Raw genomic sequence first — 15,999 nt, 5'->3', positions numbered from 1 at the left:
TGAGTCCGGTTGCATAAGTGTCCCATGGGCTCGCACAAACTGTGGTGCCGCGTGGTGCTGCGTACTCACAGCTTTGAGTCCTGGGCATATGAACAGCACTCAGCATGAGCTGCCAAGTCCAGTTTCCACGTGCTGAACCCCATGTAGGGGATGACACTGATGGTTTGAGAAGCACATGCACTATCACATTTTTAAATGTGTACTGGTGTTCAGAAGCTCCAAAATGATTTCAGGTATTTATATATATACTTCTAAATACATATATATGGTATGTATATATGTGTGTACTTCTCAAAGGACCTGAACTATGAGCTTAGAATGTTTTTTTAAAAATCGCTTTCTGAGAAAGTACACAGTAACTGATGGCATTGTTGACATAATTCATGAACGGATAGTTGATTACCTGTTGTGTAACTGAGCCAATGAATATTCATAGTTCCCCTGGTATGGAGCTGGCATATTTCAGCTAATTAACTCTTCTGCTTAGTTGGTGCATATGCATACTTTTTATATGATACCAAAGTATGTTTAATTGAGGTTTGATAAGATAATACCAAAGACAGTTTGCAAGCAAACAAAGTAGTCTCTGCTGTCATTTCCATAAACGGAATGGTATCACTTAATGGAAACTTGTGTAAAAATTAACTTTGTCACCCTATTTCAGAAGGGCTTAAATTTCACACTCTTAGGGCATGTTTCAGTTAGAAATTGGCAAGACAAACACTTTTTTTAGGTAATATACTTATTTCAAAAGAACATACAAATTTCTACTCAGAGTGCTTCTAAATGTTGTTGATATTGACGTTATTCCCTTTACTGAATATATTTGAGAATACTGTGCAGCCTTTGAATTAAAGTTTTAAGATACCATTTTTCCTTTGAGAATCTTGGATGCAAGCCAAGGTAAACTGAAGACCAGAAGTTGAGCTGCTTTCTCAAGCAGTTTCTTTTTTAACTTCCCACCGTCTTTCGCTGGGAACACACATAGTTGAGCACAGCCTGCCACGGGGTCCCGGTCCCCACCTTGTTCAAAATAAGATGCCAGTTAACATGCCCTGAGGCTGGTTTTGGGGTGTATACCCAGGTATCCTTTCAATAGCTTTGCCACCTTGCCTCAGTGGTAGGGCAGTCAGATCCATGCCTGGGTCTTGATCCAGTGCAGAGTCCAGACACAGCTGAGGTGTGTCCCCAAGCTAGGAACTTGGAGCTTTTGTGGTCTGACAGCCTAGAAGTACCCTAATATCCAATCAGAAGAAACTGATACAAGTGATGTGCTCTGCTACTCTGCTTCCCCGGAGCCCTTGCCTGGTATCTCTTCCTCTATTCCAGTCGTCTTTCATCCCTCCCACAGCTGAAGGATTAAAATTTCAGTTTAGTGCCACAATGTTCTCACATCAGTGGGGCACGCCAATCCACCCACTGTTCTTGAGTTATTCTTTTCTGCCTATCAAAATGATAGTTTACTAATTTGTAGTCTTAAATTATGTTTCCCTCTTTTTCTAGTCTTTCCTGCATCCTATAACCTTATCCACCATAATGGCATTTTCCCATGCTTTTCCTTGATATCTCTTATTGCACAGAAGACTTATGTGAGTTCACCATCTGCAACAGCATCTTTATGTCTAATTGGCTCCTGACTCTTTGGATCCCATCCTTTTCTCTGACCCATGACTGCTAACACCTTCTATAATAAAAATACCTAATTCTGGAGTGTGGGTGATTTAAGAGTTGGTTACAAACCAGAGCTTTTTAATCAAAGTCATAACTTCAGACCCACTCATTGTTATGCAGGGCTGGAGTCCATCTGGAGGAATCATACTGACATAGGTTTAAGGGAATAAACTGTGTTTGCTCTGTAGCTGGTGGGAAAATGTTTCCATATATACAAGCTCTAAGGCATCCACAGCGATATTTATATCAGATTAGATGTGTTGCTGGAAAAAAAAGGAAATCAAACCACCCTGAAAAATTCTCTGCACTAGCTTAATATACAGCGACATCAGAGTTAGACATCATGTTAAAGTATGTGGTTCTCTCTTAATTCAAGTAAATCTGCTTGCTGCCTAACTCAAGTTTACTTAAGCAGTTATCAGAAACTCATCTAGACCTGTCCCCTAAGGAAGGTGTGGCTTTACTTGTAACCCAAATTATGAAGTTCTGATACGTATTAAATTACATTTATGATCTCAGCCATTAAAATTTTATTCATCTCAATGAAAATCAATTCTACTGTTCATTTTTTGGAATTGCATCATTTCTATGCATACTCTCCAATCTGCTCTGAAACACCGTAGAACTTTTCTGTGTGTGAAGCTATAAAATAATACAATCTCTTATAATTGTGACCAATATAGTTTTTATGTTGTTGGTACAATTTACTAAAGAAGGAGTAGAAGAAAGAACATGATCTCTTTGAAAAGTAAGGTCTGAACTACATTTCCATTATTTCTTTCATGAAACTAGCAACAGGCTGGTTCATGTTCTGCTTCAGTAACTTCTCATGAAGAAAATACATTTAAAAACTGATGAGTCTTTTTCCTTTTCATATTTGTTTTTTCTGTCTGTGAAGGTTTAAAAAATTAATTCCATAATGAAATTATTTTCTCTGTGAAGCTAAGAAGTTGAGGCTAATTATAGCTTACCTACATGATGATTTTATCATAAATATCTAGCTGTTAAGTTGTAACGGCCAATCAGATCACTTAGTATATAAATCTCATTTCATAATAACCTTTAGTAGATTTTGAAACAGCAGTATGTCAAAAGTATTTGGAAAATAGCTATTTTTACAAATGTTTAAGCTGTATCAGACTTGTCTTTTTATTGTCAACCATGCTTCAAGGAGCAAAAGTAATTTTGCATTCTAAAAAGGCTCCATTTGGAATTTTTCAAAAAATCAAATTTAATATGTGGTTTAGTGTGAACTGTTTTACTGCTTTCTGGTAGCAATAGGGGACAGTGGCACCTGGGAGAATCTTCTAATGGGCTTTTAACATTTGTTAGCATTTTTTCCCCATTTTACCCCAATGCTAGTGAAAAGATAGCTGAGTTTTTAAAAAAAATTAGGGGGAAAAAAATAATATATTTCCTTTGTATCTGGTGGTAAATCAATTCACACGGTGCCTAAAAATGTCTGAAGGAGGTATTCAAGATCCAGACTGGTCACAGGAAAGCCAGCTGATCTGAAGTGGTCTACAGGGTTTTACCAGTGTCTACCATGACAGAGAATGCAGACATCAAGAAATAGGTGGCTTCTCTAAAGACTGTCCTTCCCCTGGAAAGGTAAAACAGCAAATATTTAGTTGCCAATATTTCTCTACTCCCTGGGACACCAGCTTCTGCAAATGTTTTTGTGCTTGCACCTATGTCCTAGTTTCAGCTGGGATAGAGTTAATTGTCTTCCTAGTAGCTGGTACAGTGCTAAGGTTTTGAGTTTGGTATGAGAAGAATGTTGATAACACACTGATGTTTTCAGTTGTTGTTAAGTAGTGTTTAGACTAAGTCAAGGATTTTCCAGCTTCTCATGCCCAGCCAGCCAGAAGGCTGGAGGGGCACAAGAAGTTGGGAGGGGACACAGCCAGGACAGCTGACCCAAAGTGGCCAAAGGGATATTCCATACCATGTGACGTCATGCCCAGTATATAAACTGGGGGGAGTGGGGCTGGGGGGGGATCGCTGGTTGGAGACTAACTGGGCATCGGTCGGTGGGCAGTGAGCAATTGCATTGTGCACCACTTGTATATTCCAATCCTTTTATTATTACTATTGTCATTTTATTAGTGTTATCATTATCATTATTAGTTTCTTCTTTTCTGTTCTATTAAACTGTTCTTATCTCAACCCACGAGTTTTACATTTTTTTCTACGTTTCTCTCCCCCATCCCACTGGGCGGGGGGGGAAGTGAGTGAGCGGCTCTGTGGTGCTTAGTTGCTGGCTGGGGTTAAACCACGACAACCTAGATGACTCTCCTCATGGCAAAAAGTAGCTATGCCCCGAGGCTTACACTGCCTGCAGGACAGCAAAGGCAGCCCAGTTCAGGGGACATGGCAGGAGCGTGCAGCCACGGATGTGTAATTCCTGCTCCCCAGAAGGTCTCCGCAAGCAACCTGGAATGCCCATTTTGGTTCTGAGCCTTTGAGCCTCTGAGCCTCATGAGATGGGTTTCTTCTTTTATAATGTCATCATTTTAATTAGCAAAAGCACCAAAATTATCAGATAGCAGTACTGTAATGACCTCAGCTAATGCACCATTTTTAACACTGCATTTTAAGACAGGATAATGAAGCTGGATGGGGCATGAAAATATTCCAATAGGCTTTTCTGTGTAGATGAAACTCCAGATTTATAGTAATGAAAATGTTCTTGTAAGCAGGTAACATTCCAGCTCTCCCACCTCTCGCAAGACTATTTGGACTAGTGTTAGCTTTTAACACTATGATTCTCAAGCACAAATTTTTATCCTGACCAGAGCATGACCCACTTTTGTCTAGTTTAATCAGTCTCACAGGAGACCCCCTGACCTGCTTGCCCAGAAAACTGAGAAAATAGAAACTCACTTTATAGTCCTGTGACCTGGAGTCAGAAATCACATTGCAGTATCTCTCAGGAGCACTAATATTCACTTTCAAGAAGCCATGTGAGGCACCGGCCTAAGTTCCTATTAGAAGGTGAGACCTGAGACAAGTAACTCATAAATAAAACAAATTAGGTTACTTGTATGCTGCCACTCCAAATTAATTGATTTCAGCAGAAGAAGATACATAATGGAGTTGTTTCGATTTGGGTTTCCCTTATGTAGTCTGGCAGCAACTTCACAGAATTTCTTGGAATTACGGGAGTGGGAAGTAGGCAGAATTAATTATGCATGCTACTTGTTGAACACCGCATTTTCTGTTTGTGTTATAGACAATCAGTGAATACAGTGGCTAGTTGCAGGTAGGTTGTAACGTTCTCCTTTGATTTTCACCTCTTCTGTATAATGGCAATGAAGTATGAATATTTTAGTTTGCTAATAAAATATTCCTTTTATAGTAATTGGTGTACGTCCAAAGAGAATGCTTTACTGACAGTGTGTCCACTCATTGAGTCAGCTATGTATCTTAAGACCCAAAGGAAGAATTAGGAATTAGGAATATTTTATCTTGTTTTCTGTGGGATAGCAAAACTTCAATCAGTAGATCTGATCCAGAATAAACTGCAGTGATTTTTTCCTGCAGAATTTAAAAGTCAGATTCTCATCTTCTTGATTTTATGGAGGCAAAGACATACTGCAGTCAAAATTAGTTAAAGTATTTATGGAAATAATGTGAATAAGAGTGTCAGAATTTAACCATCTAACACTAAACAAAAGTGAGATCATCATGAAATTCCTTTTTGCCTTCAGGTGGCTATTTTTCTGTAACCTTTCTGGAAGGTGTTACATGCTAGGGATAAAATGTAAATAAAACAGGTAAAGGCATTAGGTTGCATTATAACTGCTTTTAACTTGAATAGCATTCCCTGGATCTGAAATAAACACTGTTATTTAAAACTTGACCTCTTTGATCTGGCAATAACTTAGCCCTTTAAGCTAGAAGGTAACATGGTCAATTATACTTCAGCACTGTTTCCACAGGAGACTTGGCCCTCCTAATGCAGATTCAATGAAATTGATAATGTTTGCCTTAATTTTGCTTTTGCATAAGTAGAGTGGCAAGTGATTTCATTTATATGTTTTAAATCAAAGGTGAAATAAGAATATGCTTCCTGATCTGTTAACTAAACTTCTAGGCCATATTTTCAACTGTTCTTCTCTTACTCAAGTGCTATTTGTATGCCTGCTTGCTTTGCTAATCATCACTATTTCAGTATATGATGATATTTAATCTGGAAGTGTTGAAGTCCTTTTTCTAGCATGTTCTGGACAACAAATTTGAACATCTGTATGTATGTGTGTTTAATATCCATTAAAAAAGAATCCTTGATATTAACTGAGGATTGAAATATTGTGCAAGTCTACTGGAATCTGAAATATTTTACTTACCATAGAACAATGGAAGTGCTTGTCCAGCAGATGAGCTCAGTCCTGTCCTGAGAAGATCAATCTCTTTTGCGTTTGCTACTAAAGGCTAGGCATTTTAGTGTGTGGATGGACATGAGCAAGAGTTACATCTTAGGATTAGTTAAAGCTAATTATCAAATATTGGATCTGAACGAAGGGATTGAAATGAGCAGGTTAATGACACTTTATTTTTATCACAGATATTTCATGACGGGCAGACTGCACTATTTGTGCTAGAATTTATAGATTTGTTCTTGACTAGAACTTTTTTGTTATTATTTGCTGAATTCTGATCTTAAAACTGAAAGCATAAGGTAATATCCAGCATACCTCCCTGCATCAAGTTCACTGCTCCACCATCACAGGGCTGAACATGATGCAGAAATGTGAGTTAAAGTCTCTGCACAGCACACCCTCGATAACGGCAGTGGTCCCTCAGACTGCTTCACCCCAGCCTCTGAGGGAGAGACTTGGGCCTTCCTGTATCCCTTACTGACAAAGTCCCTTTCGGTGTGGTCACTGAACGTCAGGATTTAAAACTGCAAGGAAAATGCCCAACAACTGGAATGAACACTGCTGCAGAAAGTAAACACCTGGCAGGTCACTTGATATCCACAGGTTACCTACAGGCTGGCTGGCAGCTGGGAAGGCACAGCTCCCTTCTGGGGGCAGAGATCCGAAAGGATCACTCCTTTCCCAGCAAGGGCCAAAATCAATATCAGCTATATTTATGCAAAAGGTTTACATGAGTATATACAAGCACAATGTATCTGTATTCACATATCAATGATGTGTTTCACTCTTCCCTATGTGCAAAATACACAAAAAAAGCACTATGCGGTGAATTCAGATATTGCCTAAAGCAATCCAGGGGTGTGTCAAGAATGTGTGAGAGGTGCATTTACGTTAAGTACAGTTAAGTCCTTGTGACTTGAGTCCTACAGCAGATGTTACAGAAGGAGGTGAAACAAACATTTCCTTGCAGACTGGTGTGGCTATTTGCATTAAGACAAGAAATCTTTCAGAAAATGTCAGTCACATTTCCTACCTCTTTCTGCCTACCTGGGACTTCCTTTTTCTCTCGATTCCCACCAAATGAACCATGGGACATTATTACTCAAAGTTACTGTCTGTAAAAGAATCCAGAGATCTCCTTTCCCTTTCTGTGCTGCAGCTCGAGTTCAGGAGAGTTTCTCTCTCAAGGCTGTGGGAGCTACTAGGCAGGTATTTCTCATTTTTCTCTTTGTTAAAAAGCAGTCAAATAGGGCCACTGAGCACTTTCTTTTTCCATACCTTGTTAAAAGCTTGTGTCTCTTGATGCATAGCAGAAGAGGCATATTATACACATACGAGGCAGAGCCAGAAGGTGCCCAGTTTGCGTCCACCTTCTGCTCTGTTAAAGCTTAGGCATGGATGAAGACCCTTAAAACTACACATGGTAACTAAGGGACCTTAGCAACCTTATCCTTACAAGGTATGATTGTATAGTTGCTAAGGTATTGCTGAACGGCGATAGTTGCCTATAGGCTTGATTCTGCAGATGGGGACAGGAATGCTTCACTCTTCCAGTCCTCTGTGGAACACAGATGGATCCCTCAAAGCAGGAAGGAAACCCTCCTGTCTTTCAGATCCTCTCCAAGGAGACAAGATGTGTGTGGGAAGCATCCAGGGCTCATTAGAGACAGCAAGGTAGTTTGCCACCGGTAGCAGGAGATAATTTTCTTGGTGGCGGAAGAGAGAATTTCTGTGAGAAAAGGGAAAGAAACTCACTGTGGGAGGAATGTAAGTGGGAGTCCAGGCATGTTTGCTTTTTGCAGATTCTTGTTTTAGTTTGTGGAAGATACTAGGCTTCAAATAGTGATTAAAGGAGGGGAAGACCCAGTAGGGTCCATAGATCAAGGAGTAACAGAGCGCTTTCAGAAAGCTCCTTCCTTTAGAAAGATGAAGCAACCGTCAGTCTTCGAATACAGACTTTCTGCTTCTAAGGACAGTAATTTTCCAAGCTATTAAGCACTGGCCAGATCCCAGGACTTCAAAAATAAATATGAGACTTTGACACTTTTGAAAGTTGATTTGTTTATAAAAGGAACCTGTATTTTTTCTCCTACTTTTGAAGAGGACAGAAAGGTTTCCAGGAACTTTTGTGACCAGCCAAGCTTTAGAAAAAATATTCAATCCACCTCAGAGTTGGACTGCTTCTCCATGTCTGTCTTTAGAGTGATTTCAACCATGATTAAGATTTCCAATTATATTATAGCTGGAAGGATAAAGCACATCAATGAAAGCAGAACCAAACTGCAAAGCAACCTGAGGACAATAAAGAAGCCAAGCCACAGGGAATGAGAAAGATATTCACTAGTGAAAATATAAGCTGTTATGAAGTGCCTTTCGGTTCTGCTTCTCAGAGCAAAATGTACATTCCTATTCTCCTTTTAATCTGGAAGAAACTGAGGCACTAAACTTTGAAATGACATAGGGAAAGGGCAAATGCAGAGAAACATGTCATAAACGTGGAACATAAAGAGATGACATTCGCCATGGAAAACTTTCAGAAGTGTGTTGGAAGACAATTTTCAGTGGTGAAGTTATACGATTTTGCTTTCATTTTTGACTGCAACAAAACCACACTTTTCAGTATTTCTCTAGGAAGTACAATTCTGGAGGGAAGAATACAAAATTTGGGTTATTGGAAATATTTTGCATTTATTTTGATTTTTGTTTCAGAATGTAGTACAGAAATGGGATAAATAAATATGGGAAAAAATGAAATTCTTTATTCAGAAAAGACTGCAATATTACACTTTGACATTAAAATTCCTCCCGTTTTTTTCTTTGAAATCATATTCAGTAAAATTAACACAGTTTAGCCAAGTATTTTTAGTTTTGTCAGAACCGTATTTTCTGATAGAAAATGGTTCCCTTAAAATTTTTTCTGACGGGCTCAGTTTCAGAGCCATATATCTAGACTATTCTTCTGCTAATGCAGAATTGTCCCCTGCAGTATATTTTACCAATGCTTTGTCCAGTCTTGCTATAAATGTCTCAGACAATGAGACTCCCACTGAAAGATTACTCCATAGTCTAATAGATCTGTCAGAAAGATTTTCCTGAAACTCAGACTATATTTTCCTTGTCTTAATTTGGGATGTCGCTGAGCAGCTCATGAAATGCAAGCGTAGTAAATCACTTGAACCAGATGGTATTCATCGGGGGGTTCTGAAAGAAATAAAGTGCAAAACAGGGAAGATACTGGCAATAAATCATTAAAAATAGCAGCTGTTCCCTTTAAGAGGGATGCCTATACTTAGAATAAAAGTTACTATTCTTTTTTAACTGAATAAAAGATCAGTTTCAAGAATTGCAGCCTGATGAGCTTAATCTCAGCTTCAAGGAAATCTACGAACAATCTGACTATAGTCCAAGTATTAGATGATTATAATTTTAGACCAAACCATGGCATCTCCCGCAGGGGTAAATAATGGCTCTCTAGTGTGAGAGAAATCTTTAGAAGAAAAACAGCCACAATTGTGTAGGAAATTCCAGTCTAGAAAAATTTATAACTGAATGGCTCTAACTTTTCTGGCTTTTTTAAAAAGCTGCTGTAAAGGAGTCTCCAGAAGAGGGGTTCATTGGAGGGGGAGTTTGCTATTACTAATCTGGATAATGTAAGTGAAGGCTCCCAGCGCTAACAGGAGCTAATGTCTGGGGAGGCAGCAGGGAAGGAGTTTATCACACTGGGTGTCCAAACCTGCAGTAGTAATGTCTGTCACGATAAGACTTTTATTTTGCTTTAAAATGCAATGTGCTTACATTACAATAGGCAAGGTGAAGGAAATACACCTTGCAAATGGAGCATGAGCAAGTTAAGATTTGTAATGGTCCCTAGGTCTGGTGGCAACCCTTTCTTCTCCATGGCCTCCAAAAGAATCCTTTATCTCAGCCAGTAACCAGAGGAATTTCAGTGCATCCTGCTCTAGTTCAGATAAACTTTCCATCAGTGGAATTTAAATAACAAACAAACCTCTCCCTCTGAAGTTTGTGTGAATTATCTTGTAGGTAACTGAAAATGTAGCACAAGAAGGGCACATTTCTGTTGTCTTATGAAGCAGGTATTTGTATTACAAAGCAGGCGCAAGACAAATTGGTATTTCCGTATAGAGATGAAGAATCACATTTATTATTATTCAGATCTTATCTCCAATTGCATTAGAAATTTAGCAGGTATTCCTGGAGCTTGAACCACCTGATAAGAAAATCTCACTGATTAGTGTTGCATGAGCGAGTTACAGGAACATAATTGTGAGCAGAGATAGTGAAAGCGGTCACAGAAAGAGGAGCACACACTCAGCAAAAAGCTGCTGGGAGTTGTGTAAAAAGCCAAAGAGGACAGACAGCTTTAAAAGCATTATTCATTCATCTGAATGCTTTGGACAGGGAAAGATAAATTATTTGTTTCTTTTCTGCTGTGTCATAGTGGTGCTTACTTGGCCTATTTGGATTTCCTCTCTTTAGGTCTCATTCAGGGTGGTTCCATCCATCCTGTCCTGCTAGATACATGTCAGGAGGGCCAGCAGTCAAGGGTATCTGCAAAACCTCACTCCTAATGTTCGTTTTGTCTTTTGTAGGCATCATACATTCAGCCCTGGTTCAGGCTGCTTATGTATCCCATCTGCATTTGCATTAGATAGAGTCTAAGCCCCCACAGAAAGTACACTGGAATCCCTCTGTGGAAGGATTGAATCTATTTTCTACAGATGACCCAGGAGGATATGCCTGAAGGCCTGCTTTATTGCTACTGCAGGGGCTTGGGGAAGAAGGGATTCTTGCAAATACTGACCACACCAAAAGTTTTCCTCAATCAATCCTGGAAGGCTGCTGAAGAGCCAGCAGTGGCACTGTTCCTACAGCAGGAATTTTAACTGTGGTTATTTTGACTTCAAAGCTGTCAGCAGAAGGAGTGGAGAACTCCACCTGGGCATGTAAGGATTGCTACTGAAGTCTTTGAAAAAAATTTCATATCCACTTAACTGGAATTGTATCCACAGGTTTTTCTCACTACAAACTCTGTATTCTACAAGAGTACTTTTTACTGTTCAAAATACTTCTTGAAAGACAGGCTCTTACAGCTTTCCTCTGGCTGAAGAAACCCTTATTTCACAAGTACTTAGGCATAGCACTGCTATATTTTACACCTGTCTGCCCTTCCACAAAGTGCAACAGCTACAGTCTCAGGCAGAGGTATAGTTGAGACCCTGTCCCTATTACCCCTTAGTTTAGGATACCTCCACAAAGGAGCAATCTTAGGCAGCTGAGGCAGGCACCCTTCCCACTACCAGCTGATGCCCAAATGCAAATCTCTTTAAGTAAGAAATCCAAATTCTGGGCCACTGTCCATACAAATCTGAGTGTATTTTGCCTGGATTTAATAGTATTGGCACTGAAATCCACTTGCGAGGGAATTGGACATGGTAAAGAAGAGAATGTGTTCCATTTCTGTGATTTCTCAATAAGAGGGCTAAATCTTAAGGAAAAAAAAAAAAGAAAAAAAGAGAAAGAAAAAAACTCCCCAAGCAAAGACTTTAGTTTCTTTTGCTAAGTGTAAAAATTCATGTGAGTCACCTGAAGCAGGTGTGCTCTGTGGGCTTCATGCAGTCCTAATGCCTTGATTATCCTGAGTGAGAGATGCACTGGAGTGCTCCTTATGCTATTCACACCCAGGTTTCTCTCCAGTCTGCAAGGGGATGCAGCTCCTACAAGGCCAGGAGTTAGCCAAGGTTTACACCTGTTGCCAGGATGACAAAGTGCACCACAGGACAAAGATACAACCATTGTGATCCAGTTTTATCCTTATTTTTATCTCTTATTTTCCTTCCAGTATTATATTTATATGGCCTTCAGCAGTATTTGTGTGACATGGGCTCCCAGAGAAGCATCAAAATCCAAAGTAGCCTTTCTGCTTGAAAGCTATCTTTAGAAGACTATGAAACCACTCACTCAAAAATTTCAAGATCAGCTTAGGAATCATGATTTCTTGAAATCTGATACATTTGTTTTTCTTTTCATTCCTCTCCCTTTGAGGTTTGCATGTTTACAGAGTAATCCCTATACTGTGAGTGCTGCATAAGCATCGCCTCTGCGTTGCTGTAGGAGCTCAGGCAAAGAAGAGCTGTAGATATTCAGAATTTACCATAAAGTGGCTTTTGTTCTCTCTAATGACTTTTTGCATTAATTATGCTCTGCTTCTCAGAGGTGCTATCTGGAATTTCTACCAAGCTATTGTGGAAAGCAGTGGACATGTAAAACAACTGGTAATCAGTTTTTCAGGGCATAAAATAGGTTCTTCCTGGTGACTATATCCATGGTAGGCTGTTGAAGATGATATATAGTCATGCTGTCAATTTTGATTTAGAACTAAATTGTTCGTATTGGGTTGTGTTGCTGCCTTAATAATTAGCATAATTTTAATGTGCTACTTTGCTGACGTATTACCACCATGATACAAAGCCTTGGTTTGTGTCTCCTTGAAGATTGCTCCCAGAGTTGTCCCATCGTTTCCTTCCAGAGAAGGAAGTATTTTCTTACTATTGTTGCCTTGGAGTACTGTGGTAATGAGGTCCCACCGTGGTATGGCTCGCCCCCACTTATCTCAGTGTAAAGCAGGGTCTCAGACCTGAAATTCTTTAGAGTTTAACAAACAATACACAAATATGGTGAAGATGTCACCATTTTCAAAGACATGGAAGAAATCTTTGGTTAGGAAAAAAAGATAAAGACTTCCAATATAGGGATTATATCACGTGAAAGGAAAACACTGCTTTTTCTCCCCTTTTTGTAGATAAAACATTAGTGGATAAAATAGGGGATCATATTCCTCTTTTGAAAAACTTACTACTTAGAGACTTGAAGAAAAATCAATGTGACATTTGAATACACTTTGAAGTTCTTTCACAGCTTGAAACTTCACAACTTTTGTCTCTCCCTTTTTTTATCAACTGTATTCATTACATTTCCATATAAAGCAGCCTGCTTGTTAAATATCATCTCTCTTCCTCTTGCTCTTTTCCTCTTGCTCGCTCTCTTTTTTTCCATTCCCCCCCCTCCTGCCAGTTTGCTCTCCAGGAGGATTGAACACTTTCTCTCAAAGGTAGCAACACACCATTCAATTAAAGCTCCGGCCTTTGTAAGGACAGATAATAACTTTGATCGCTGCATTTGTATAATTAAGGGACAGGCCTCCGGTTTAAAGGGGCTCCTCATTCGCCTTTGAAACGGCGAGAGCATGATGAGTTTTCTGCTGCACCGGCACGGTAGGAAAGTCCCAGTCTCCTTTGGTGTCACATCTATCTGCGTCCCCCAGCCTGCTCCTCCCCTGTCCCAGGGACCACGATTAGGCAGCCCCCCCGCTGGCTGCAGATGGAGTGAAGCAGAGCGATAAGGCGAGCTGCCTTTCTCCCCAGCCTCAGATCAGCGGAGGGAGAGCTCTTCTTCACAGGCAGCCCAAGTGTAAGCCGTTTAAACAAGCGTGCAGGAAATATTGGGGTAATTACCAAGCACAGGGAGGGGGTCTCCAGCTATCAGCAGCATTGAGAATGGATTCGAAAACTCGCTCGGCAGATTAATTGATCCTTTTTCTGCAGCCGGTCTTTTGAAATAATTCTCACAGTAGCTTATAGCCGAAAGTTGGGAGAGTGCAGTGTGCTGGGGAAGAGGCATCCTCACCCACTGTCGCCTGTATTTACTAGTGTCTGCATCTGACTTTCTTCTCTGCCAAAGCATTAAGAATTTTAGCAATAATTCATGCTTGGTAAATTTGTTTTCTGTAATAAGATCAAACCCACAAAGGGAGAATAAAAAGCACTGCCGCCTGTGCTTCCTTATCGGCGGTGATGCCAGCGAAGTGCTCTGATCACAGGAAGCTGCTCCGAGGCGCTCCCGCCTGCTACTTAATTCAGTTTACTTAGAAGAGAGTTTGCCGCGGTTTTAATTTTCAGTTTCGCACCAGCGAAGCGGGCCGCCAGCTCAGTGGAGCAGTGGTGACCAGTGGGCCCCCACGGAGAGCGGACAGGCTCCTCTCCGTCCCGGCAGGCCACTCAAGTGGAACGTCAGCCAAGCGGCAGGTTTGTTGCTGGGGAGATGAGGACCAGCCTCTCGGTCCCCTCCGCCCTGCCCTCGCTCTTCCCAGCTGGTGGAGGAGGGAAGCTGGCAGCAAAGAACTTGGTGCTGTACCCGCTTCCCACATTTGCCTGGCGAAGGATACGCCAACAGGAGGGAAATGGTGCGCTGCGCGTTCGTAGCGGGGCACGTGGGTCTCCTCTACAGCTGCGTTTGTACGTTAGCGTGCATTTTGTGCGTAAAGCAGAGAAGTATGGGAGAGGAAGGAGAGTTTGCAGGAGCTATGCCGTGTTGCTCTCCTGGCTGACGAGTATTAATTGCTCATTTAAGAAAAATAAAATACTGTTCTGTGATTTAGAAGCTGTGCTGCAGAGAGGATTTCAAAGCTTTATTAGCACTGTCCTAGCAACCTGAGATAAAGCAAGTGACAAAAATGTCCTGATCTAATTTTGAGTACCTGTATTTGCACAGAATGATCTAGTATCTTGGCAGTTTCTGTCAGGGCATCTATCTATTCAGACTTCATTTAGTCAGCACACAAAGTAAATTGCTATCATTCTAAAAAGAAGAGAGCAGAGCAATTAAAATCCGTTTCTATTATGGTTGCCAGCTTCTTCATACAGGAGTGGAAAGATACCATAGAAGGTCTCTTAAAGCCAAAAACTTAAAAGTTGCTGTGTATTTTCCCTGTCTCCATTTTTTCCTGCCTTCTCCAATGTTATTGGTACATCTGTGAGTGTCACATCCCTCACTCCCAAAATACCAAGGGCCAGGCTTTTGCAATTAAATTGCAAACATTTGAGTGAGGGAAATTATGCGCTGACATTATGTGGGTTCGAAAGACCAAAGATTCGCATGATTCACAGCCAGGCAGATGTCTGTTCTGCCACTAACGCATACACATCTCTTTTGTAGGCACATGCACAGACATCCGCATGGAAAGTCTGCAAGTGCTTGCATATTCAAGGTCGCACTACAAGGCCCTGACTTCTACATAATGCTCTCAGTAACCCTTATTTCTTGTTTGGTGTTAAGAAGTTTTCAAATAGAAAACACCATTTAGTGTAAGCAGATGGATTTAAGAAAATTGCTGGGATTACTGTGACTACGTGCCCGTACACCTCCATCTTTCTGTCCTGTAAATGGTGAGAAACATGCCTGGCTGATTTCACAGGGTCTCATTCAAGTATTCTCACGTATTTTGATGCACAGGTCTTACATTCCTTCAGCCTTGGATGGTGTGACAGAGTAGAAAGAATCCCAAATCTCATTTGGCACTACTGAATTTCATCTGTCTTTGCACTACCGTGCAAACCAGAAGGGTCTAGCCTCACCCCATTCAACTGCACTTCATTTTACATCCTGGTTTACCCTTATTTCTCAGGGACTGAGGTGCCTACAGAGCTAGAAATGACAGGGTATCTTTTTTCCTGCCTGCCTTTGGCCACGGTTCAGTGGTTGATGAATAGCAAAAGCAGGTATCTGCTCAGGCAGAGGGCTGAGGACCTCTCAGCTGCTGAAGCTTGCTCAGAGGGTAATGGCAGTCAGAGGACCTGACTCCCTAAGGCTGCTAAAGACGAGGAAAACAGAGAATTGCCCTTAAATACGCCAGCCACTAGTCTTGTAGAGACATTTACAACAGGCCAGTGTGGAAAAAGACATTAGTTGCATGTTGTTTAAAATCTCCTTCTCTGTAACTGTGCAAATGACTGTTTGCAAGGAAACATATTCCTAGACCCCAGAAAGGGGACTGTGGTATTGCTGCGCTGAGGGCTTTGGATGCACCCATGTTGACGGTGTGGCACACGTGGGACCCTGTTTTGTTTTGAAAAGAGCACAGCGTATC

Source organism: Harpia harpyja, chromosome 2, assembly GCF_026419915.1.
Source record: "Harpia harpyja isolate bHarHar1 chromosome 2, bHarHar1 primary haplotype, whole genome shotgun sequence".
Classification (NCBI taxonomy): domain Eukaryota; kingdom Metazoa; phylum Chordata; class Aves; order Accipitriformes; family Accipitridae; genus Harpia; species Harpia harpyja.
The sequence above is the reverse complement of the archived record's forward strand: the minus strand, read 5'-3'. Positions refer to the sequence as shown.